Source organism: Cimex lectularius, unplaced genomic scaffold (genome assembly GCF_000648675.2).
Source record: "Cimex lectularius strain Harlan isolate CLEC.00 unplaced genomic scaffold, Clec_2.1 scaffold410, whole genome shotgun sequence".
Lineage (NCBI taxonomy): Eukaryota > Metazoa > Arthropoda > Insecta > Hemiptera > Cimicidae > Cimex > Cimex lectularius.
This window is the reverse complement of record NW_019393008.1, coordinates 90,388-117,851: the sequence shown is the minus strand read 5'-3', so window position 1 is coordinate 117,851 and position 27,464 is coordinate 90,388. Positions and strand designations below refer to the sequence as shown.

The 27,464-nt window shown below is 34.5% G+C and overlaps 1 protein-coding gene and 1 long non-coding RNA gene across 2 annotated transcripts in view; one reads left to right on the top strand and one right to left on the bottom strand.

Annotated features, from left to right (window-relative positions):
• LOC106664508 overlaps positions 1–27,464 on the top strand; it is a 123,028-nt gene that overhangs the window by 30,215 nt on the left and 65,349 nt on the right. Inside the window, exon 2 of the long non-coding RNA XR_002910823.1 lies at positions 10,057–10,189. This is a non-coding gene — a long non-coding RNA (uncharacterized LOC106664508). The remainder of the gene's footprint in view (positions 1–10,056; positions 10,190–27,464) is intronic.
• Positions 1–27,464, bottom strand: part of LOC106664507 (poly(rC)-binding protein 3) — a 117,039-nt gene that overhangs the window by 64,350 nt on the left and 25,225 nt on the right. The window contains exon 2 of the mRNA XM_024229753.1: positions 19,152–19,201. The gene's annotated coding sequence lies outside the window, so the exon portion shown is untranslated. The remainder of the gene's footprint in view (positions 1–19,151; positions 19,202–27,464) is intronic.

Here is a 27,464-nt window from a genome sequence, read left to right as displayed (position 1 = left end):
GCCACCATCATATCCTATCCAGAGTCTTTGTATTTTCCTTTTGTCAGAATTTTGACAGATGTATTAACAATAAAAATATTTTAGGATTTGGTTTGTCAGGTGCGTTCTGGCTTGTCGCTTCTATCAGTAGAGATTCTGTTTTAATGTATCGCCCTGCTTATAACCCTGACTAACAGCAACCCTGTCTCATATACAGGGTGTCCCATAAACAATAATTAAGGAGGATATTCTGTTTGTCAAATTTGACTTAGTTCAGTCTTTGACAACGGTTTTCCATAAAGGCTCCGTACCTCATAAAAAATAATTCCTAGGGTAAATTTGATAATACGAATGGAAAAAATTGAAAATCCTGTAAGATTAAAATTAATTTTTTTATTGTAACTTTGTAACGTAGCAAAATCAGTTAGAAGTAAAACTTTTACCAGTTTGCAAGTTCTTGCCTTAAGTTTACGTAAGATTTTCTTGGTTCTGCAAGTACGACAGATATTGCGCTTACATAATAGTTAAGTTACACTAAATTTTAGAATTTTTCTTTTAAATGATTTTGCTATTCTTGAGTTTTATTGTGTTTTTTCACTTAAAAATTTGAGTTGCATCTAGGCAGATTGAAATTCTGATCTCCGATCGCTTTAGTTTTAACGAAAATCCGGGTGAATTAATCGTCGTTTAACTGAAACGTAATAACCAGGACTACTCGCTGGAGGACAATGGTGTACAAATAAGAAGCGAACAAACAAACACAGCTCATTGTCTCCTGCTAACTCATTATACCGAACCTAAAGCAATAACACCGACGCTAGGAATCAAAGCGAATTTTATTCTATTCTATATTTTATTAAATGTCTTCCTGAATTATACATAAATGCAACAGCAGTAGAGCGGTTTGTTTGAGAAATTCCTTTCGTTAAATACAATTGAAAATGGCAATTCTTATTGCTTTGACCTGGCGGATTGAAAACATGTTTTACGAAAAAAAATCATACATTATATATATAATTTTTTTCGTAAAACCTAAAAACTATATATATATATCAAAGTTGACATTGTTCTTTGTTTATTTGTAAAGGGAAAAATTGCCTGTCAAAATAGGATTGCTTTTTATCTGGAGAAAACGTCTGACAAACCTTAAAATGTCTGGAAAAGGTGGATCATTTTTTGTTAAGTACAGTTTTCAATTAAAGTTTAACAAAAGTTTTTTCGATCGAAACATCATTAAGGGAAAACGTATCCTGCCCGCTTTTGTTTGTTCTGTTAGACATGAAACTAACTAATTTTCCCCTTTGACACGAAAAAAGGCTGGCTTTTGTCGGAATTATTTTGTATTGTTCCCTTATACTGAGTTTCTTACAATTTTTTATTTATGTGTTGACTTCTTTGAGTCTCTTGTAAAACTTGTTATATGGGATGAAAGAAGTTCGAGATAAAAATTTGAACGTTAATTTGTTTTAATATATTACTTTTTTAGTTGGTCTTGTTAACCAAGGTATTTACTTTAATCGATTTTTTATTGTTTTGCTAATGCAAAGTTTGGTTGAGTAAAAAATTAGTGTTACAAGCTGGACTCGAACCCATGGAAAATCTGAAGGTCGTAGGTTCGAGTCCCGCTGGTGACACTAATTTTTCAACTCAACCATACCTTGCATTACAAAAATAAATAAACAAGAATTAAAGTTAATCTATTTTTTTTTTTGCATTGCAGTAACTGTTTAAAAAGTTTACGTTCCTTACAAACTTTTCCTGTTTTCCTCACTTTTTTAAATTCTGTTTTTATTCTAGTTAATTCTTTCTAATATTATTGTTATTAATCTTTTTATGTAATGTTAGATATGAAGGTAGAATGGTTAAAACAGTATTACATGTTTGATTTTTCAAGTGTGCCCAAGAAAATATATGAAATAACCTTTATGTAAGGTATTAGTTGACATAAAAAAACATAAAAACCACTTGAGCTATCGTGACTTTGTTAGAGCAGCCGCGTATTGAGCCGAAGGTCGTGGGTTCGAATCCCGCTCGTGACACTAACTTTTTCATTTCAAACAAGACCTTTTATAAAAAGATTAATTATTTGAAATAAGTAATTTGGTCAATCAGATCGCTAAATATAATGGATTATTGTTATTACGTACTGCATCTTTTGAGTAGATGATACTTAAGTTTTTTCTGTTCTCCTTTTCTTCTTTCTTGTCCTTATTCTTTGAATTATAAATGAGTTATAGTTTGACGTGCTTTTTATTTTCAGCTAATTAATTAGTATTACTTAGCAATTGATATACTGCCTATTTTTAGTTCATAAGTTTTCAATTGTTTATATTTTTCTTTGTTATATTTAAATTATTATTAGACTTAAAAGTTGATATAGATGATATGACTTGAATCGATTAAGTTTATTTTTCGGTTTATTAGGATTTTGATCATATGTGATTGATTTTGATCTTTTCAAAACTGTTGCCGTCGAGACTCCTAGGTTCCGTTATATAATATGCTCAACCCTTTCATCAAGGCCGAGTTCAAAGGGTCTCAACTTTAATTAGAGTTATGTAAACGAAGTTTGATTTGTGTCATCCAAAGGGTCAGAGGGGTTTCAGCGAGTTGGGAAACTAAGTTGCTCTGGTCGTCATTAGGCGATTACCTCCTGGGACAAGTTTGACCAAGTACCCGGGCCCATTTGGGATTCTCCACACGGCTTGGTGAAATTTTAATTTTACTCTTCGGCCCCGTGTTTGTCTTGATGTGGCCCGGAGTGAACTTAATCAGGCCCGAAGGGATGTAGACGCACTTAAGCGTCTCCTAAGACCCCCGACCGCGTAATAAACTTCCTCCTGTCGCTATCACAACCTTACCGCTACTTGGTCGATTGATTTTTACTGTTGTACACTCCAACATTTCACAGTAAAAAACCACACACACAAAAACAAGTCCATGAGGGGACAAGCAGAATGTGTGTGTGTGTGTGTGTGTGTATATATANAGTCCCCGTAAGTCTACATCAACGTGGTGTTGATAATCATCAGGATACCATGATCACATTACTTCATTTCATTATATTTGACCAATGAGACAAATAAATACATTAAAAATAATAAAAATAAATAAATTGGGAATGATAAAGTTCTGATACACCAGTCGAAGTTGGGATTAGCTATAATTAATACAAAATATTTCGGTTCTTTTCATTTTTAATAGCTTAGATAATTTAACCAGTTGTGCTGTTGTGTATACCCGTCAGTTTGTTTTAGTTTATTCCACAATTCGGTTATGCCTTCCACAACTCTGACCAACCGGGCAGTTGTGGATGGCCAAGTCTTAACGCCAAACCTTCCATCATAATCCGATTAGGAGATAAGTGACGATTATCCTTTGTAAGCAAGAATTCTCTCAAATATTTTATCGAACGGAGTGAGTATCAATTATCAATAAACATTAAAAGTTAATTATTAAAACACATGTGAAGAATTGTGAAGAAATGCTAGTCTACCTAAAATTTCAGTAATTCATTTTTTTTGTTGACAATATTACAATATATAAGGACACTTTTATTTAAATATTTTTGAAGTTGAAATTTGAATTTTGTCTTCAAAAATAATCAACTAGTACATAGTTGTTTTTTTTAATACGATCAAGTTTGCTAGGTTTCGTGGTCCGCTTGACTAAACAAACGCTTTTCAATAAATTAATTTTTAGTTAAGGTTTTTGTTGAGATAAAAAAGTAAGTGTCGAGTGGGATTCGAACCCACGACCTTCGGCTAAATACGCCGCTGCTCTACCACTTGAGCTATCGTGACTTCGATCCACTCGGACACCAACTTCCCATCTCAACCCACCTTTCGAATTTTCACTCCTTTTTGCCATTTTTCAAATGTAGTTTGATTATGATTCTCGGCGACAAATGGCCACGGAGAGCTGTAGTTAAGTATACTTCATTTTGTTTATTACATTTATTAGGTTTCATGGTCCGCTTGACCAAACAAATACTTTTCAATTAATTAATTTTTAATTAAGGTTTTGTTGAGGGAAAATTCAAAATGTGGGGTTCAGATGGAAATTTAGTGACCGAGTGGATCGAAGTATGATAGCTCAAGAGGTTAGAGCAGCTGCGTATTTAGCCGAAGGTCGTGGGTTCGAATCCCGAATCACTGACTTTTTTATCTCAACAAAAACCTTAATTAAAAATTAATTAATTGAAAATAATTTATATACATTGTTGGTTTATCTTTTAGTTAAAATAATGCCAGGCTTGATATTTTAAAAATGTTTTCGATGAAATGTAATTTTCTGTGATAAATTTATCCCAGATCATTATTTCCGCAGTGGGAAATAAGCTGTCGTTAACTTTACCCCAACTTATAATAGCGTTGTTGCTTAGCGACAACTTTAAGGACTTTGTGAACACATAGAACCCAGTTGTTTCTTGCAACGCTTCCAGACATTTTCTGACCAATTAATCCAAAAATAGATTTTTTCCCCAAGGGAGGGAGAAAGAGAGAGAGAGAGATAGAGTGATAGAACGGGATTTATCCTGTTTTTCGACGATTGTACGGGCATTACTTCACCGGAAATAAAGGAGCGAGAGGATAGCAAGTGTTCCCCCTTTTCACATTGTTAACAAGCCCTTTTGTCACTTGGCACGATGTTAAAGTAATTAGGTTAAAATTGGTCGGGGCCGATTCAGTGAAATCTCTTCTTCCTCGGAAATGAATAGGTCATAAAGTCCCAGGTACTTTGTTACAACGCCTTTCGGTCAGGGTGAAACACTCCTTCGGGAATAATACCGACCCGGTCTATTTTAAATGAAATTCGATAACATGCAACTTTATCTTTATATGTACAAATAAGTAAATAATTAAAGTACGAAGCAAATAATTTGAATAGAAACTTACAATTTGTAATGCCTGCTTTATTGACGAAAAGTTTAATTAAACGGGGTGAAAAACCACCTGAATTAAAAATTTCTTTCGACTCATTTTTGGATTACATGTGTATTTTTGAAATTTTAAAGCTTAACGGAATTCAAATATACCAGAATTTTCATGAAATTATTCAACTACATTCGTGTTATAACGCAAAAACATTTCAAATGTTTAATATTCAGGTTTAGTTTTTTCTAAAAATAAAAACAAAACAAAAGCATTTTTGATGAATGCATAAACAATTGAAAATTCAAGCCTCAACGCCCACATGTATATTGTTCAGTTTTTCATATTATTTATACATTCTTAAACACGAATAAACATCATAAATAACAAATATTTCAGGAAAAATGTCAATTTTATTTTGGAGACTTCGGTACGACTAAAATTAACATTTTTATAATTGTTAATATACATTTGACCAAATTCATTTCAACAAAAGATAACATGAAGTCTTATTTTTCATATTCTTAATTTACTATGATAAAAAGCTTGCTAATTACTTATCCATTGTCAAGGTGGGCGTTGGTGTACCTGTCAGTTGCTATACTCTTTGTTTATTGGTGATATCTCTTTTTATGACGACAACATTATTCTTATCTATGCTGTTTGTACTCCCGAACCTCACAGGCACACCTTTTTTCAGTGACCAATGGTTAAAAAAACTGTCAGATCAAACTCAACACCAGGAAATCCCAATAAACCACCTTCACCCTCAGTCGAATCGCTATACCTCAAAGAGCCTAGTACAGCCTTACTTCCAAGTATTCTTCTTGCCAAAAATGTCACCTGTAATCAATAATTTAAGCTGTAGCTGAATCTAGACTTTATAGAATTTATCGCCTCCTTCTGTTTATCGACGTGGCGCAAGCTTTCGACCAGGTCTGTCATGATGGGGTGGCGTGTAAATCCAAAGGCTTCCTTAACCTATTACCTGATCCTAAAGTACTACCTTGCCTTGGTAATGTTCTTTTTTCCAATCCGTTACTTAATATAGAGAAATCCTCCACCATAATATAGATCATCATCCATAATCACTCCAATACTTCCTTGCCTGTACATATTTACAGATGACAATGCAATCCTGTCGACGCACAATGATCCTTGTTTGTCGTCCTTCTCGCCTTACCGTTCATGATCTTTTGGCTAAAGAATTGGAGGATGAAGTAAATGCCAGTACATAAACTTCACAATACGCCGAGCAATCCTACTTCCTATTTACTTAAACCGGGTTCCTCCCTGATATCCAGATTATCCCTTAACACTAAAAGACTAATCTCAAACACACTAATCACACTGGCATGGACTTACTGTATGGAATGTATAGGGCTCAGCTAAAGAATCCAACTCCTATTGAACCCAAACCTTCGAGTCGAGAACCCTCAGATACAACAAATTCCAATCCTCATTCACTGGACTACCCAATCCCGTAGTAACCCATGTACCCTCAGACACACTTACTGATAGTCCACAACCCAGACTAAAACGCTGATGGCTTCCTATCAACTCGATTGATGTCGGGTGACAAGTGGATACTTAGGTTTACTATTTCGGAGTGTCACTACTGAGTGACAGTTTTAAATTTCAAATAAAAAGAAAAAACTACGTCTTGACAAGCGACTGACCTGAAATCATAGAAGACTAAAATCCTCAATATAGATGAACACTGAGGCCAATATAGATAAACAATTGTTTAATCAAACCTTCTAATCTCCGCAGATCCCGACCATATAATCACGAATCTTTAGATCCATCCATTGTCCTTTATAAAAAAAGTTGCAATTCAACTTCTAACATAACTAGTAAAACTTAAGTAACCTAACGACAAAAACTTTCCTTACAATATTTTTAAAAAAATCCTCGACATTTAAAACGACGGTGGCCCCTTGGTTCTGAAAGAAAGTGATTAAAACGTATTAATGATTTAGCAGAGCTATCACTAGATTATTTAAATCTCTATGTGCTATGTAATCTTTGTAACTTAGCTCGATTTAAAAAAATCTGAAATTCGATCCTGCATTCATTTGTATCTTTATATTCAAATAGCAGACACCCTGGACCAAACCTCATCAATGCCAGTAAAACAAGTGTTTTGAGAGCTCGGAATGATTTTGATGGCAGTAATAATAAATCGTTTTGGTGAAACTCTAGAATTAAAAATTAATCATATATTGTATTTCAAGAATTGAAAATATTACTTACCAAATGTTCATATAAACATACAGAAAGAAAGAGAGAGTTTTTAGTGATAATGATAATGATGTTATAGTGTTCCTACGTGATTTCATATTAATTTCATTAGGTTTCGTGGTCCGATTGGCCAAATAACATCTTTCAATTAATTAATTTTTATGTAAGGTATTGGTTGAGATAAAAAAGTCAGTGTTACGAGCGGGATTCGAACCCACGAACTTTGAACCCATCTCAACCTAATTGAAAAATGGTAAAAAGGAGGGAAAATTCGAAAGGTGGGGTCGAGATGGGAAGTTAGTGTCCGAGTGGATCGAAGTCACGATAGCTCAAGTGGTAGAGCAGTGGCCTATTTAGTCGAAGGTCGTGGGTTCGAATCCCGCTCGTGACATTGATTTTTTTATCTCAACCAATACCTTACATTATTTTATTTTATATATTTTCTTTCTGGAAATGGGCATGCTTGAAAAATCAAACAAATGTAATACTGTTTTAACCGTTCTACCTGTATCTTCACAAACTAAATGTAAATGTCCGCGATTGATTCCTCTTTTTTTATACTGGTTAGGTATTAGCCATAGAGTGCTCCCAACGGGGATGACTGATTCCTTTCATTTATTTATGAATCGTCGACGGAGAAAATAGTTTGGCCCTGTGGAGAAATACTTGTCACGGCCCGTGTGTAATCGAAAACGTGACACTCATGAAAATAAACTGGCCTCTAATTGGTAACCGGGCAGGGCGAGATTAGAGGATCACCCAAGTTTCCTGACCGGTAATGAGAATATCTTGTCTGGGGGAGGTCGAAACAGTTCCGTTCATTGTTCCGCCGCCCCAGCTTCCACTTTCCCCAGATTCCGCCAACTGTTCCGCAAATGTTAATCTGTCTTTCCCCGTTTGGAAATTTAATTCATCAAAGCGTGGGAGCATTGTGCTCGCCGCCACACACCGTCGCGTACGTCGGCTTTTTGTCATGCAATTTGAACCAGTCCGAACGTCTCTCCCACGTATTTTTATAGAGTATGCTTTTTGCAAATAGGGTGCCGAGGGTGGGACTGTCAAGAGATGAGGGGTAGGACGAAACATGGACACATAATACAATAATTTCAAAGGTTTTAAGTAAATTGAGCGTTTTAGTTGCTGTTTTAATTATTTGCTGTTTAATATCAGCAAATAATTAACAAAAGAAATTCATTAGAATTCTTATTAAAGAAAGATAAAAATTATTTTAATCCATATTTGCTTAGTGGTCATAACTGACGTTATTAATTATTCCAAATAATTATTCTTTTCATTTCAACCAAAAACCGTAGATAAAAAGTATAATTAATTGGAATAAAAATTATTAATTACCGTGTAAAGGCATTGAAACCTAGTTTGTCTAGGATTGACTACAATTTAAAAGGGTCTGTCGAACACATGTTTACTTAATATAATTAGCATAGCTATTTGTTATTTTTTGAAATATCAAAACTGGCCAAATTTTAATTAGTTAAACAGCGCTTACTGCTTGTAAATTATATCGCTGTCTGTCTGACTACTCATTTTTATGCATTGTTCTGTTACTAAGATAAATCCTATTATCAATATCTTAGAATGTTTTATCCACATTTATGTACGTTTCTGTTAACTTTTTGTTTTTTTGGTTAACTACTCGTTGACTCTCGCTCTTTCTCTCTCTCTCTCTCTCGCTCTTTTTCTAATCACTCTCTCCTTTGCTTTCTCTAACTTTGCCCAATCTATCTCGCTCTTTCTCACTATCAAATACGTATGTCCCTATTTTTCTAACTTATAGTCGTTCTATTTCATGTTTTCTTTCCATCGATATGAATCTCTCTATTCTCACCCTGTACTCTCTGTCGATCTTTCAATCACTTTATCTCTCTCTCACATTCTCCCTTCGTGTCTCTGTCACTTTCCCACTCTCTCAGTGACAGTCTTAAATCTCTCTCTCTCTCTCTCTCTCGATCGCTCTTTTTCTCACTTTAGTTTTCACTCCATATGTCATTTATTATCTATTCATTCTTGTTATGTGGTCGAAAGTTTCACGAGACCTAAGCTGCGTGGTAAAATGAACAAAACATGTTATTTCTCTTTCGTACTTTTTCTTTCTCCCTCCCACTTTCTTTACTGACTCCTGACTCTTTATCTTTCTCTCTCTGTCACTGTCCATCTACTTTTACTTGATCTCACTTCATTAACCTTTTTTCTACTTCTCGTACTCATTCTCTTTCTTACTATCATTTTTTGCTCTCTTTTCTCTCTCTTTCTCTCTCTTCTCTCTCTTCTCTCTCTTCTCTCTCTTCTCTCTCTTCTCTCTCTTCTCTCTCTCTCTTCTCTCTCTTCTCTCTCTCTCTCTCTCTCTCTCTCTCTCTCTCTCTTCTCTCTCTGGGAGTTAAGAATGAGAGATTTTCCAACAATATTACAACACAAAGTGAAACACGTACTGCAATAGATTTTTATTTCACTTTAATGTATAAATGTTTGGGTCCTTCATTAAACCTAGATTGTCTAAAGAAATGAAAATTACTCCTAAATATCCCATGAAACGCTGTAATGGAAATAGTAATTATTTTAAGCAATTTTTAAGCAGACGCCCGGCCCTGTGATATTCTTTTATTCCCTCTCCCTGTTTATAAATTATTTAAGGGCGTTTTAAATATGTATCCGCTTTCCGGAGTGAGCTCCTTTTCCTCCTTTTTCATATATTATTCAATTTGTTCCCGCTTCACTAACCCGACATTCGACCCATCCGGTAATGTTCCTCTTGCGATCAATTGTGCCCCCGACGGTTTATTTCGAATAAAGATGGCCATTTCAGCCGCAAATGGCTTTTTTCTAATACCATTTCCATCTCGCCTTTTATATAAAACATTGTCTTTATGGTTTGTTTTAAACTATTTTTTTTAGCTTTAACAGTTTTTGATTCGGAATTGTCAATTGGGTTTTATATTTGCAGAAGCGACGATCTGGTTGGATGATGGACGTCCTCGAGATGAAGTGGTTGATTAAATCCACGGCGTCAAATCGATGACAGGCCCATCGAAGCATCACCTACCACTTTCTCAACCGGGGAGCAACTTTTAAATGAGGTGAGTGATCCATTGCAAATGAGCTTCAACGCCGGGAGAGGCTTTTAAGCCGAAATAGTTCCAAGGAGGGAATAATACTGACTTAATGTTGGAAATTTAATTCAGCAGATCGGGCATTCGGTTTCTATTTAAATAATCTTCTTTTTTCTTTCTCACTCGAGGGAGCTTTGAAATTGAAATAAACACACTTCTTTTTTTTATGTTTATCATATATACAAAAGAGCCGTTTCACTGGCCGTCCTTTTAAACAAACTTCTTGGTCCGTTGTGGAAATTTGTCCCTTATTCAAAAAAATACCTGATCCGTTACACAAGAATAATAGAACTCGTCAGGAGAAACGATAACCGAAATTGCCATTGTTCACCATATAACGACCTAACAATACCAAACCGAGCCGGCTTCACCCTTCTCTTCTAAATACACAATAATACAACAGTTTAAAAAGGATAAATTCTGGAATTTGTAATGGCAAATACTAATAACTACTAAAATCCTATAAAATAATAATAATAATATAATATCGAACTTTATGTATTTGAAAGAATCTCATTGTATAAAAATCATCCCGCACTGGAACATAATTACAATTGCATTATTAAATGTAGTAAAATTAACGACCTCATCAAGTTATACAGTCTTAGTACGGAAATACCCTTCCAACAGCTTGTAGCCGGTTTGTTAAGTGTGCTTCTGGGAGCTGTTTGCTTGATGTTTGCGGTGGAATTTATTTTGTATTATCTGAACCGTATTAATTTGAAAGTGGGATGATTAATTCCAGGGAGAAAGGGCGTAAATGACAAGGGTTACCAAATAAATACCGTCGACTTAAACCGACTGACTGTACTGTTCCAGATGTTTGCGATCATATCGTTGAAATTCTAATGCTATCGGAATAATTAATTACAAACATATTTATAATTGGTACTATTTAATGCAATAAACTGTTGGAAATGGAAACAGTGCTTTATTGGTGGTGATCAGGTACTTTCCAACTATTGCACAACGTTATATTATTTTTATTATTGTTATTATTATTAGAAGGAAAGAGAGGGATTCATAAAGAGATGTAGAATGACGGAAAGAGTGAGAAGAGGGAGAGAGATTGAGAGAGAGAGAGAGAGAGAGAGAGAGAGAGAGAGAGAGAGAGATTGAAAGAGAGANTAAACAAACAATATCATTTGGAAGAGGATTAATAAGTGTTGACATTCATACAAATGAGTAATCCTGTAAACGTAAACAGAATATTTTATATAGATTTTTTTTAATGAAAACTTAAAATCCTGCATTATTTTCCGGACAACCCAATATATATGAATAGAAGGTAAAAAGACAGTGAAGGTGAGAATGAAGAGATTCTTGAGATAGTTGTGAGCTTTTATTATTTTTACGGTTTAAATGAAAAAAAAATACATTCCGCAAGTAAAAGACACTTTTATGATGTAGGCCAAAAATAACAGCAGATTCCCAAAATTTCCCTTAAGTTGATTTAATATTAGATAAAATCTGTGGTGTTTAGTGACCGTTAGTTAATAATTATTTGGAGATCGTGAGATGCGGTCTGGTGTAACGTAGGTTTTAGAAAAACATTTTCTTTATCGTGCCAGGTTCTGAAGATGATCTCAGTAAGGATCGAAACGTTGGCACGATAAAAAAAATTTTCTCTTAAACATACCTCACACCAGACCGAATCTCACGATCTCCAAATAATCATTAGGTAAAATATATTTGTATAATTGTTATTTTGAGGAAAATTTAAAACTGGTTATATTATTTAGAAAAATTACATTTGAACTAGTTAACTGTAATTTGAAATACGCAGCAATTCCAATGAACTATCATGCATGGTGCTGAAATCTTACGAGCTTTCGGAAATAATAATTTCGATTTATGTCCATATGAAAAGTTGTCCATTGATCGAAAAAAAAAAATACACTATTGCTCTTAAAACGGATTTTATTTGGAATAAAACAAGACTGCAGTTCAAATTGGCTAAAATTTTGAAATCTTTTTCTACAAGTATTATCTTACCGGACTAAACTCATCACAATATTAAAAATTAATTTGTATTAAAATTTATCGTAAATGAATAATAATGGTTAAGGTTTATTTACAAATCCGTTGTATTTATAGTGTGTTTGCAGAGGTAAATTTTGTATAGAGTTTGGATGAAAAATATGGATATCTTCCTTGTTGTTATATAAAGATCATAAGATAATCTTAAAATCTCTAAATGTAATTTTAAAGTATGTCATTATTGTTAAAACTTTAAATTTGATTATTGTTTTGTTTCATCATAAACTTCAACTGATGAATATAACATAAAACTGTTGCTATTTACACATTTCCGGCCTATAGAGAAAGGGTGCTGGATGTTCCGCCTAGTTGTGTGGAATTCTTTGGCCCCGTATAGACAGACAGCTTGTATTAATGGCGATAACAGAATTGTACTTGAGCAGAGCAGCGGGCATCTGGGAACCCTGTTCTGATTTTAGGAGAAAACAGGGTCGTTTTATATATAACTGATAGTTTTGTGTCCTTAGTGTGTTGAGAGTGAATATATTTATTAGCGTGAATGTGAAGTGTGAGTAGGTCGATGGCAGAATTTTGAGTACTCCACTAAGTGAGTGAATGGTATGTAAATAAGAAAGAATATGTTTAAGATTGAGTTATAGAGAGACTGGGGTTGGTTTTAGGAACGTTATGTGCTGAACTGACGTAGTTGGTAGCCCTCAGAGTGCTACCTCGATGGCTGGACGGATAAGATCGAGGTCTGATCCCGGCCTGCCAAAACCCGAGGTGGGTGATTCTCAAGGCCTACCAGTAATTTATTATAAATTAAAAAGCTTGGATTGAAGTGGACAAGGAGGCTCAACACACATCTATGTATATGTGTGTGCAGATTTGAGCTTATTCAAATCAGTAATAAGTTTTTTTATGCATTAAATAACAATAAAGTATGGCGATGAATAATACTACAATAAGGTGTGCCACAGATAACAGTGATAAAATAAAACGTAAGCCTATTAGGTTTGAATATATCTTTAATAACGGGTTTTATCGACTCAGCGGTGCAGGGGAGCGAGAGAAAAAAAATCATAAAACACGCTTTTCCACATGGTAAAAGAGAGGATTTTTCCATTTGCCGCGGGTTCGGCCTGTATACGCGGTGGTGAACTCCGTAAAGGGCGGGGTTGAAAGGGGTCAAAAGGACATGTTTCGCGCTGAGGATTTCAATGTATTTGTGTAGTATATGTAGTATCGACCTGGAGTCTGACGTCTCTAATGAACGGGCGGAGCTGTCCAAGCAGGAGTGCCGTTCTCTGTTCACCTGTCTCCCTCCATTACTCGACATATGAAAATTAAATAACCCTTTCCAGCCCCGTCCCCTTCCCCCCATTATCAAATCACGGCGGCCAATTTTCGTTTAATTTGCTTCCTCCTCCAATTCAATTCTGCAATGAGAAATACTTTTCGATATTTTTCTATAACATATGATTGAAAGAATCGGAGAAATCGATCGCTTCATTAATACAAAAACTTTAGTGTAATGCTTAGTTTCCTTTAATGGACAAATTAAAATTTACTTACTTTAACTATTCATATACCCAATGACTTAAAAATATAAAAAATATTTTTTTTAGTATTTGGCGCTTTTTTTAACTTTTAACGTTTTAGTATTTAATCTCGTTTGATACAATGCTTAATTACAATTAAATTATTCAATCTTTGCATACAGTTTGTGCAGAAAGATTAACAGTTGCATGATGTTTGGAGTAGGATTTTAGAAGGGTTGGTGGAACTTCATTTGACATTCCCTTTGACCTATGCCCAAATTTTTTTAGGCCGGCTAACAGCAAAGGCCATTCCACATGTGATTAAAATATAAGTGATTAAAATACACATTCAGGCTATTTAAAAGATTACCTAACCTAAACTGATCTAAATTTGGCGGATTCCAAGAGTAGTCGATATGCTAAGACCCTAAACTTCACTAACTTTATTACAGTGATTTTCACCTTAACCCCCTCCCTTCATTCACTGCATTAAATACATTAACACACAGGAAAAAATCACGCATTTAAGAAGAAGATATTCTGGAGCTTGAAGAATTGAATAACAAAACTAAATGATAGAGATCTTGCCCCGTGCCCAACACAAATAGAAAAGAACAATGAAAAAGTTAAAAAATTAAGTTAATGTAGTGTATAAATGTGTGGTGTTTAGTCACCGTTAGTCAATGATTATTTGGAGGTCGTGAGATGCGGTGTGGTGTGACGTAGATTTTAGAAAAACATTTTCCTTATCGTGCCAACGTTTCGGTCTTTATTGAGATCATCTTCAGAGCCTGGGGTTTATAAACATTGTTTAAATTACAATTGCATGTAGGATGTGGAAAAAATTGAATTTGTACAATGGTAGAAATTTTCGATTCAAAGTATTTGTACTCAAAGTGTTTGTTTTCTGTGTAGCTGTGTCATTCTTGTGTGTCGTGTCGAGAGTGCCAGTGAGATATTGCTGTTTTATGTCTATATACGTTGGATTTTGAAGGGGTGGGGAAGGAAGTCCGGATAAAAAGACATTTTACATGAGGAGTAGGCTTCTTTGAGGTGAAAGGACAATGGGCAAAAATAGGTAATGAGTCGGCCTGATTCCTTTCAGGATTATATAAACGGGGATACTACTCTAATATCATTAAACAAATTCAATATCGATAACGTACATACATCATCATCACATCACACAAAACATATAATATAACATATAAAACAATCATCACATTCCTCACATCAAACATTTCTACATAGTCTAATACTTCAACAATTTGGCTTTCCTTTCCCTAATTATCTCCGTCTGTATAATCCTGAAAAATAATCAGGCCGAACAATTAGCCATTTTTCGACTCCATAAAAATGTCTTTCTATTCCGACTTCTTTCCCCACTCTTCAACATCCAAGTATATAAACATAAAACATCAATATCTATCTGACACCCTCAACACGACAGACAAGAATGACACATCTACACAGAAAACGAACACTTTGAGCGCGTATAAATATTTTGATTGAATCTAAAAATTTTAGCATTGTATAAATTCAATTTTTTTATATTTTTGTATCCACATTCTAGATGTATTTGTAAAATTTAAACAATGCTTATAAATCCCAGGCCCTGAAGATGATCTCAATAAAGATCGAAACGTCAGCACGACAAAGAAAATATTTTTCTAAAATCCTACGTCACATCACACCACATCTCACGATCTCCAAATAATAAGTAGTGTATAAAATTAAAAGAGACAATCATGATTGACGATACAGATGATTTAATAATAATTTTTCATATAAGGCAACTGGTACTGTCATGCAATGGCAGGAGGTAATCAAAAGGTCTTAAAGGTGGAAAGTGATATTATAGTGATGAAGGGAATTCCAGAGGCTGGATGATCGGAGGAGGAAGGAATGACTGAAAGCTATAGTTCTATGTTTAGGAGGATAGAGATCAGAAGACCTAGAACGAGGATGACGGTTGGGAACCGAAAACCTCAATTTTAGGAATGGTATATGTAAGGAGGGGAGTCGGAATTAATTGTTTGGTAAAGGAAAGAACCAAGGAAGTATAGCCTGCGATGGGAAGGTTATGACCACTTCACGCTAAAGTAGATATCAGTCACGTAGACCTTTTTATTTACCTTTCCTAGGACCATTTACTACCCTAAGTTAACTTAAGACTTTGCTCATACACAACTACTCACGCAAATAAATACATTCACATAATTAAATGTATTGTTATACGTGGTGAACTTTTAACCCCGTGTAGCTTGTAAAGTAACATTCCGAAGAGAAAGTGTGTCGAATTTCTCTGTGGCCCACGAGTGTCGAGGCTGATACCAAGTTTCCCTAAGTGGAAACGCCTCCTCTCTAGAGAGGTTTATCGTGGATTATTGTCCATTAAAGGATTAAGTTGCCTTTGGCCGGTTTTGCTATCTTGATTATTATGAGGAAAATATCATTAATTTTTTATGAACATTGGAAAACACATTTGGTACGCCGGCGTAATAAAATCATCCCAACTGAAATGCTCTTAAAGATGGAAGCATAATCTTTAGATTTTCTTAATTTCATGGATTACATAAACTTTTATCAATTTTTAAAATTTGCATTTTTTATAATTTGATTTTACTCTAAATTGTGTAAAAACGTATGTTAAATGAATTAATTAATTGTTAAATTTATGCATGAAACTGAAAAAAGAGCCTTTCTGGAAGTTTTGAGAAGAAATTATTCCACCTACCATTTCAACCGCTCGTATTTCCTCAGAATATATGAGCCAAGTGAGGGGCTGTGAGTGGCTCCTTTTGATTTCTTTATTTTTTGGGGTCATGTCAAATCCCAGCTGAGGGGGTTGGGCGTATTGAATGAATCCGAGATGAGGATAGAAGTCTGCTTGCCAATCTCAGCAGAAACGTTTAATAACGCAAAAGGAGATATATATTTTTTTTCAAAGGGTGGTCCTTTGTCAAAAGGACTGCGTAGGGTTGCCCTTTCTTTACTCAAATCCCACCCACACACCCACGACATTTCACACACGGTTAAAGAGCGTTTGAAGCAATTTAATTCCGGGAAATGAAAAACGGTGGGCTCCATAGGAAAAATTAGGCTAAATTGTGACTAAAATTACACCTGCGAAATTGGTATAGATTTTTTTTTATGGGGAGAATTTTGTGCTACCTAACATGCTTATAACTCTGATCAATCTACCATCACTGTACATGAGAAACAGCCCAAGATAAATAATCACTGTTTGAATTAGTAGTTTTTCAAGAATAAATGTACATCTTTCAATTAATTTATCTTTTTATGTAAGGTTTTGGTTGAAATGAAAAAGTCAGTGTCACGAGCGGGATTCGAACTTACTACCTTCGGCTCAATACGCCGCTTCTCTACCACTTGAGCTATCGTGACCTCGATCCGCTCGGACACTAACTTCCCACCTCAACCCCTTTTGAATTTTCCCTCTTTTTGCCATTTTTCAAATGTCGTGTAATCTATTTGAAAAATGAAATCTTCATCTGAACTTGCTAAGCTTAATTAGGCAAACTATGAATCCAAAGTTAGTTTATTTATCTATTGCTTTAAACATACAGCAATTATACATGCATTTAATAACTAAATAATAAATACACACAACGTGATAATAAAATAACTCTATAAAATAAAGATCTTTACACACAACTAAATAAAGTAAAACACATACCACAACACTTAAGTCTGTATCACAGTACTACATATCAATATTTCAAAAAAGTATATATCAGCCTGTAGGTATCCACATCTCCCGTCGAAAGAAAACTTTCCCAGCAAAACGGTTGCTCAACTTTTCTCTTATCTTATACATCCCGTCTAGCAAATTTTTTCTTTCCTCTTAGTATTCTGGGCACGTCAAAATTAAATGATGAGTTCATGTACAAACGGGATGTGTAAGTCTTTATGGATAGTGTAATTTAAAACGTAAAAACGGAGCATTTATTATTTGACGGAGAATTTTAGATTGGATTGATTGGAGACGCTGGGAATTGGAATCCTTGGTTGAGCCCCACACTTAACAACCGTACGTCCAGAGAGGTCTATGTCTTGTAAATTAAAAGTTTATTTTCAAGATCTAATTTTGATCGTGAGTCGAAAAGTCTTTTTAACAATTTATAACGTCGGTTTGTTTGCTGTCTTTTCAGCCTTGTGTGGGGATTCCAAGTCAGTCGTTTATCCATGAAAAGTCCAAGATAATGCACAAGGTCAGTGGTAGGCAATGGAAATCCATTTATACTCGCCGCAGGACAGACATTTTTACGTAAGGTAAAATTGATCTGTGTGATTTTTGTTAGGTTTATCTTTATTCTCCACTTTGTGAACCATAGAGTTAATTCATTTAGGTGTTGTTGTAAGTATTGAGTGTTAATTGAGGGGTCCGAATTGCGTTAAGAATCGCTGTATCATGTCTGTGTCGAATTGTTAACATGTGTAGGAATATCCGCACTGTACATGAAAAATAGAAAAGGGCCAAGTATGCTTCCCTGAGGAACACCCGCCCTAATGCGTGTATAATGTGAGAATTCAGTTCCCTGACGGACTCGACAAAATCGATCCGTCAGATAAGATCTCAGTATAAGATAGTACGTATGAGGGAGGATGTTCTTCAGTTTCCAAAGGAAGCCCGAGTGCCAGACTCGATCGAAGACCTGTTCTAAATCAAGAAAGACACCCAAGCAATGCTGTTTTTGTTACATTTCTACGAATTTAATCAAAAATAGGTGTTTTACGCCAATATTGACCAATTATTGAGCGAACGATAATTTTAAAACGAAAATACGTTTTGTGAATCATCAATATTTTATCATGGGTGTCTCAGCTATAAACAGATTTATCTTTTACTGGGAGACGGTGGTGGCCGTCTCGAATTTGCCATGCTAGCGGTCTTGAGTTCGAATCCCAGCAAACCCAATTTTAATCGAGATTAAGGGTGGCGTCGGTGGACGCAACGGTTTAGGCGTTGACACGGCGCCTATCACTGTAAGGCAAAGGTCCCAAATACAGGGCTGCTGGATTTGAACCCGACATATATACAAATGGGCTTATTTTTTTAAAAAAACACTGGCACTCTGAGGGTTGATATAACCTGCTGTTGTGAACCCTCGTAAAAAAAATGAATAAAAATAATTGAGTTAGTATTGTAAAATGGATTGACACCCTCGTCCGCGATACCCAACGAGCATTTGGACGTTAAGCCTTTGTTTGGCAAGAATTATTTTACATACTTACTTACCCACTTAGCAATTTCTTTTTATTACTTGTAAAAACGTAGCATTGGAAGCGTCTAAAAAAATGTTCCAAAACTGATTTAAACCCCACAGTAATAGTCGTAATCGAAATATTATAATTAAAGTTAAAAATCAGTACAATTTGCTTACCTTTTGTCGTTTCAAGTAAGCTTAGTTTTAATTCGGGGAGAGAACCCTGTCTGAAAAAGGAAAAATTTCAATTAGCTTATTTTATACGTATAGAAAAACCTCTGAAAATATGGCTCTATTCTACATGTTTGTGAGTATGTACATATTCATATATTTACGTGCTTAAAATAAGCTCTAGAATCAAAATGTACAAGATAAATTTGCTATTACCAGTTAAAATAACCAAGTTAGTGTCATTTCCCAGCTAGATGATAAAGTTATGTTAAATTTGTTACCACCACGCGATTTCTAGCCAAAATTAACTTGGGGGTTGTATAAGACTATTTTTGCTAAACTTAATCATTTTCCAAATAAAAGGGGTGGGCCATCTTGTTACAAAAAGTATACCTCCTCACGGTTTTTCGTCGGGCGTAACGCAGAAATGGTCGATCCTATTAAAATTTTCCTTTGAGTAAAAGTGTCATAAAATAAGCTTTAGAATTGATTTGTTCATTAAAAATGCGGGATTCTTATTTAAAATAACAAAATTAATGTCATTTCCCATTTAGATGAGAAAGTGTGGTTAAATCTTTTGCCACCAGGCGATTCCTAGCAAAATTAACGTGAAGTTTGTATAAGACCATTTTTTGCTAAAGTTACTCGTTTCCTAAATAAATGGGTGGATGTAGAAGTACATCCTGTATATCATTGGCATCAAAATATTTGCCCGGTGGGGAAGTCTAAAAATATATTAACACCATCCATAAAACTGATCCGGTCCGTTTATCATACCTGTGCGTTTCTGGAAGACAAAACAATTTTGAGAAGGTCGTTGTCATTCCCAAGAAAATCGCAGAGATTTACTTCATAAGTGATATTTTTGGCTGTCGTTCAAGTCACGTGAAACCCATTTGAAAGTTTTCTTTTAAGTATTTACACGGCCAAGAACGGATTTGCTTAAAACTCTCTCAGCAATCAATTGGCAACGCGCCTTGGTCGACGGGTTTCGAGCCTCGAGGAAATTATCAATTTCCGAGGTTATCAGTGCAGAATATTAAACTGTTACTTAATATCAGGCTTTATATAAATTTCGAAAAAATACTTTGGATTGACAGTTCTATTTTGATCGAGAGTGGTTCAACACGCGCACGTTACGCTGAGGCGTAAAACCGTGATATCCGAAGGCAGTTTCTGGCGTTTGTCATTTGCATTCATCGTCCCTAAACGAAGCAGCCCCCGGTTTTTCTTATTCAAACTGTTTCACCCCTCGAATTCTCGGCAAAAAGAGTCCCCTTTGTGTGAGAGAGCCAGCCCCCTTTTCACAGCGCTTTCCCTCTCAAATTCAACCCACTCGAAACTTGGTTGAATTAATTTCCGGTGAATACAAGTCGATATGAGCCGAAGGGCCAGACGACAAGGCGAAAAACAATACCAAACTAACAATAGCTGTTGTTTAGTTTTATTTTGAGTAATATCTTTGTTCAAAACAGCGAGGATGGGTGGACCTGTGGACGAGCAAACTAGAAGCTTATCACTTCCCAAACCTGAACATCTCTCTCATCTTTAATCATCCCCGATTTATCGAGATGGTAGAAATTCAGGAAACTTTTGTTTTTCTTTTTCTTATAACCTAAGTTTAACGGACCTTCAGTGGTAAGGTACAGTTCTCGGGTCCGAATGCACGGCCGCTGGCCGTCCACGAAATGCTTAAAAAGGGCTTTTTTTCAAACCATCGGCACCCCCGAGGGTAAAAGTTATTTATAAAATAGTAGTAGTAAATCATGTTTGAACGCATATTTTAAATTATATTTATCTATGCAGATACTTTCCTATGTTGTCTGTTTGTATTTCACTCTTCCATTGTCTATTCCTATCTCATTCAAAACTAGAAATTATGGGTGGATTGTGGCAACTTATGATTTCAATTAGAAAAGTGTGAAGCAGCATAGAGAATAGAAGCTGATTTGCAATCCCTGAAGCAATGAGATCCCTGGTGTATTGTTGTCTATTTTTTGAGTAAGCACCGCCAAAGTTGATTAATTTCCGTTAAAAATGAACGGCTAAGCCGCAATTTTTGTTGCAATATCTACAAAAAAACTTATAATCAACTGACATAGTTAAATCATAAATTGCATAAATTATGTAAATTCGAAATTGAAATTCATAACCACTTTTATTTTGAGGATTCGACAGCCAACCACTTATTTAAATTTTTTCCAGGTTAATAAACTTTTTATAATTAGGTTTAGTGAATTATTTCTGTCCCCAGAAATAACCTCGTGATCCGCGTTTTAAGAGTTTGAAATGGTATTTTTGAGAGCCAAATTATAAACAAATGTGTGGTGGTTAATCGATAATTATTCAAAAATCGTGAGATGCGGTCTGGTGTGATGTAGGTTTTAGAAAAACATTTTCTTTATCGTGCCAACGTTTCGATCTTTATTGAGATCATCTTATGACTAGACCGACTGTGACTTTTTCCGAGTAGGGCTTACGTCGTTGGGTCCGTCTGTTGGGAGTTTTCGTTAGGGGGCGTATTCCGCTAGCCGTGGTGCTCATTTGTCAGTTATTATTTGTGAATTGTTAGTTTTTACTTTTTTTGTCATATTGGTTTCGATGATGTTTTCTTCAGAACGATTGCGTTTTGATTTGTTGTGTAGAGTTTTTAAGGGTTTGAAAGATAGTGTGTGAGTGTAAGTATATTTGCACTTTGTATGTTTTTCGTCTTTAAGTGTTATTTGTTTGTATAACTCTAGGTTTCCGTTTTTTTTGTACGTTATGTGTTATTCCATTCTCATTATTCGCTGAGAATCCTATCCTGATTACACGTCATTTGAAAATGGCAAAAAAGAGGGAAAATTCGAACGGTTGTAGGTTGAGATGGAGAGTTGGTGTCCGAGAGGATTGAAGTCACGATAGCTCTAATGGTTAGAGCAGCGGCGTATATAGCCGAAGGCGTGGGTTCAAATGCAGCTCGTGACACTGACTATTTTCCTAAACCAAGACTTTATATAAAAAGAATAATTAGTTGTGTATTATGTCAAACGTGTTTCTATTGTGTTAGGTACGTCTCTGAGGAATGTGAGATGTATTTTGAATCGATCTCTAATTTTCTTCCAGTCTGTCTGTATGTATTACTCTGCATTGACATGCATTGTCTGTTAAAATCTGGTAGTTCTGATTTGTCTATGTTTCTTAAAAGTAGCGTACGTATGTTATTATTGGTTAGTGCTGTTCATTTGTTAGCCAAGTTTGTTGAACTATTTTCTTAATTTGTAGGTTACTTTCCTAGTTTGTTTGCATATTGTTCATTCGTTGTTTTTGTTTCGTTTATACGTTGTATTTTTAATATTTTCTGGATGGTGCTTGTTTTGTATCCGTGTTTTATTACTATTTTCATTATTGTTTCTAGTTTAACAACCCCTCGAGTGAAGTGATCCAGTTCAGTATAAATTTAAACTACAAAATTCAATTTACCAACTTTTTATTGTAAAATTCTTCTTGGAAGTGTCAGCAGAAACGATGATGAATTTACTTATCTGCAAATAACTCAAGAAAATATTGCATTGTTGTTCTATGTATTTTTATAAATATAAGATAAGATTTTGTCAAGCGTTATAATTAATTAACGAAAAGTCACTTGATATGAAAAGTGACGTGATGAAAGTTCAACAATCCAACACCGTAAAGCAATTGTTTCGTGTTTTTTTTGTGTTTTTTCTGGGCGACCGACTCTTCTTGTGCCAAGGAAAAATGGGTTTGCCAAAAAGTTCGCACTGTTAATTTTGTAAAATTGAAAGGCTCTTTTCTCCGCTTATCATTGTCACGCACGAAATTCAAAACAGACGAAAACAATCAATTTTCAAGTGCAAAAATTAAAAGAGTGCGGCAGAAGGAGAGAACGAATGAGAAAGAGCAAGGGGAAGGAAGACAGGTAGAGAGAGAGAGGGAGAGAGAAAGAGAGGGAGAGAGAAAGAGAGGGAGAGAGAGAAAGAAAGAAAGAAAGAGAGAGAGAGAGAGAGAGAGAGAGAGAGAGAGAGAGAGAAATTGGTTGTGATATTAGAACGAATATAGTTTTTTTTTAAATATCGCACATAACTTCAATAGAGGAACTTTCTAATACGAAACGAAAGATAGCAGAAAAGAGTTTGTTGCAATTTTTTGTTTTTACTTTGCAAAAGTTGGTACACGTACAAAAGTATTATAAATATTATTAGTAATAATATGAAATATGACCTATAAATGCTGACCAAAACACGATACATCCATGTCTTTCTCATCACTACATGAACATTTTATGAACAATATATTTATCAATCAAAAATAGAACTGGCAAAAAACAGTGAATAAATTTTCAGTTTTTAATGAACGATTTTCTAACTTGGGTTAAACAACTCGCTCTATTTGGAATGGTTGGATTGTAACCCATGTCAAGGGGGGGTAGATATGCTATTGTTCCCGTGTTGCCTATAGAGCATACAGGGCTGAAACATGTATGGCAGTTCTTACAAAAACAGTACTCTCCCCTTTTCATATCCACTTGTTGTCAAACATCTATATAAATAAACTCTTGAACATTAAATGTTACAAATAAACAAATAATTTACTGGTTTGTTAATTACTACTGATACTGGGTTACTTTAACACAGAATTTTATGTAATATTTTGCAGCATAATAATAGTAATAAGCATATATTTTATAATTAGAAATGGCGTAGCTAAAGAAACTATATCAGCTTTAATGACATTTTAATTAAAAATAAGAACAACAATGCTTAATTTATTATGAACCTACTTACAAAAAGAAAATATTAAAAAATATACAGTAACATATGCATTTGTACGTAGGATATAATAAAAAAGTACTTAAATAAAACATAATCATAAAACGAGACACAAGATTTATGTTCTGGATATCTTTATAAAATGGTAATATTTACATATTATATATAATTTTTAATCTATATAGTAAACGAAAACGACTAAAAGTGACATTTTAAACATTCGATTTTATCTGAATCTTTTTGTTTACTTCTTTTATTCTTTTGTTTAAGAAAAAAGACAAAACAAAAATATATGGACAACGTTGTTTAATGCTTTTAATCCAAAGTTTTTTATGGCTCCTAGGAGTACTGGACTTAAAAAAAGATCTCACTTTTATCCTCTTTTCAAAACGAGGTCGGGGGTGATAAAAAATACCAATTTTGTGTTGTAAAGAGTCTTTCTTTGCGAGTTTACCCGACGAGGGCTGACGTCCGACAATGTAGCGCTGATAATACTGTATTTCTTGAAGGGTTTTTTCCCCATTCACCGCACCTCATAAGAAACTAATAGAATCACAATTAGCTGTCAGCTTCAGGGGTGTCTATATTTATATTCTCCGTACAGCGACAGGCCGGAAAAGAAACTGTTGCTGCCTTTGTACTCTCTAAGGGGGTTAGTTTAGTTATTTTTATATTCAAACACAGATATTTTGTTCATTATGTTCTAAAACATATAAACATCCGTAATTGTAAAAATCTGCCTTTTATTCGGGACATTATTTTGTTGACCCCCACAATCACCGTTGGGCTGGTCTTGCCGATCAGTTGTAAACGACTGATTGGCCCCAAGGGAATCAATTCACCCCAAACAATCCACAGAAAAAGAAGAACCAAGAACTTTTTCAAAGATTGCATCCCATCTTTCATAATTTTTCAGATTTTTTTAAAACTACCATCAATTTATTAATCTACGCGTATTGCCTTAACACTACAACAATTCACTGATATTAAATAACTATGAGCAACAATCTTCTGAAATGTTTTTCTAGAATATTGGCAAGGATAGGAGACTAATGGGCCGATAGAAACTAAAAGGATCAGAAGGTTTACACGAATTAAATAAAAAATGAAAATTTTGTAATATTTGTGTTGTTATTAACTCATATCCAGGAGTTTTTCGAGGAGGTAGTTGTTCAATAGTGTGTCGTATGGCTGATGGCGTAAAGGCTTTAAGAGGACAGATTTGCGAGAGGATATCCATGTTTTGTGCAATGTTATGCCAGTGATTCTGGATTCTATGGAGTGCATATTGTTGAAAGTTACTCTAAAAAAAAAAATTACCTGTGTAGGAAGCCCAAGCTTTACCACTAGGTAAAGGGAGTGTGGTCCTTATATCGCAGATTTTACAGTGCCACAAGGATTTGTCTGTTTTAGTAAGCTAAATAGTGTATGACATAACAAACTAGGCCCACTTTATGTACAAAAGCTAGTTACCAAAAAACTCAATAGATTTGTGCAGAATGCACAAAAACATTCTCTTTCCTTACATATACTTTAGTCAAAAGAAATCCGTGAAATCATTCATTCATGTAGAAATAAAAAGTCCCCTGGACTTGACCAAATATTGAACTTCAAGCTAAAAAAACCTTCTAAATAAACAAAACCCTACTAAACTACCTCTTCAATTCTATATTTTTCCTAGGCTACTTTCCGAATTGGTGGAAAGTCTCAAAACTAACATACATTAAAAAACCGACAAACAAGTAAAATGCCATCGCTCCGCAGGGCATGATGGAATTATTTACAGTTTTACAGAATGATTGAGTATATCCCGCTCGTGCCATTGACTTTTTTATCTCAACTGAAAACCTTAATTAATTGTAATATATTAATTGGTCAAGCGGAGCACGAAACTAGTGAATTGAGTATAATCTTCCGAAGTATGTGATCAAGATTAAAAACAAACATTAATAAGCTGCAAGTGGTACTAAATTTTTGCGTCTGAGACCACCAGGCGGTCCTCTGCAACGAATTTAAGGCTGAGTGAGCATAAAAATAGAGACATGGAATGACTAAAAGAGGTAATGCAAAACGCGGTCAGGTTTAGGGCATATGGCGGCCTCCTCAAATCCGATTTACAGGTCTGAACTTTAATCTAGTCTAGTTAGAAATTGAAATTGCCGATCATATCAATATTTATTGATTTACTTAAATATTTATTTTCCGATTCAAATGTATTTAAATTATTTATCTTGATTTATTATTACCTATTTATTTAATTATACATTAGGGTGAATCCTTGTTGTGTCTTTTGCGATTTTTTTTATGCATTGTTTCAAAGATACAATCTTGTATGCTGTATAACTTTTCTGTATATATTCGAATTGTGTTGTTGTAAGAAGTTTCAGTGCTTCGTTACTTTTCCTATACTCTATTGTGATATGTATTGTACTAAAATCATGTAAATAAACTTCATTCAAGAAGATGGACATTTAACAGATTTAATTAATATGTAGGAGTTTTTGTTTTTTATTACGTTCAATTTTCTACTGTTTTTTCTGTCCATCCAAATTTTTGTGAAACTTCATAATATGTTGATGGGTAGGAAATAAATTGTCTTTTCCACAATAGAAATTGTGGAATCACCGTCAACTTATCATCACATCCACTTATTATGGAGTTCCACAAAATTAGGATGGAGTCTGCCAGAAAATTAAAGAAACTCTTTGGTACAAATTGATCGTGAGAAAAAACAAAAACTCCTAGAAATTAATTACATGTGTAAAATGCCCATCTTCTTGAATGAAGCTTATTTACATGATTTCTTACATGATCCTATTCAAATTATAGAAATTTCGTAACTCGTAAAAGTCTATCTTCTAAGTGATTTTGTGTTTTGCTTGAGGCTAAAAATCACAAATGAATCCCATAGGATTTTCCATTGGTGTAATCACACTTCCACTAGGATAAACATTTATGATATGTGGGGGAATACAATTTAGAATAAGGCTTGGGACAATAAATTACAAAAGAATGAAGTATAAAGTCGTTTAATCCGAGTCTAGAAGTAGGATAACCCTGTGTATACATATNTATATATATGATTTTTTCAGTGTTAATTTTGTTAAACAACATAATAATCTTTTGTTTGGTGCAATTTTGCACAAATAAAAAATTGACGTTTTCTGTACATTACTGATTAATTTGTTTTTTATTATAATAAATTTAAATTGAATAAACAACAATTTTTAGAAGTGAAACGCTTTTATGTGTAATTATCAGTACAAGAGGAAATGTTTGCCCTGTTCGTTGATCAACTGCCGTTGATACTGAGAGGTCATTCATTCAGCACAATACCTAAAAGTTGTTAATTACTAATTTAAACAAGAACTTTAATTAAGAACTTAAAACAAAGCCCCAATCCGTGTTTCACGTTTAGTTTATACAAGTTTAATTAAGCTTTACGGAAATTCTTTTTTAAAAAAATGCACCACGATATTTTCCGTGTATATATTTTGGATGGGGGCGGGTAAGATTTGATTTTGGTGACGTATTGCTAGGAAGTGTGTAC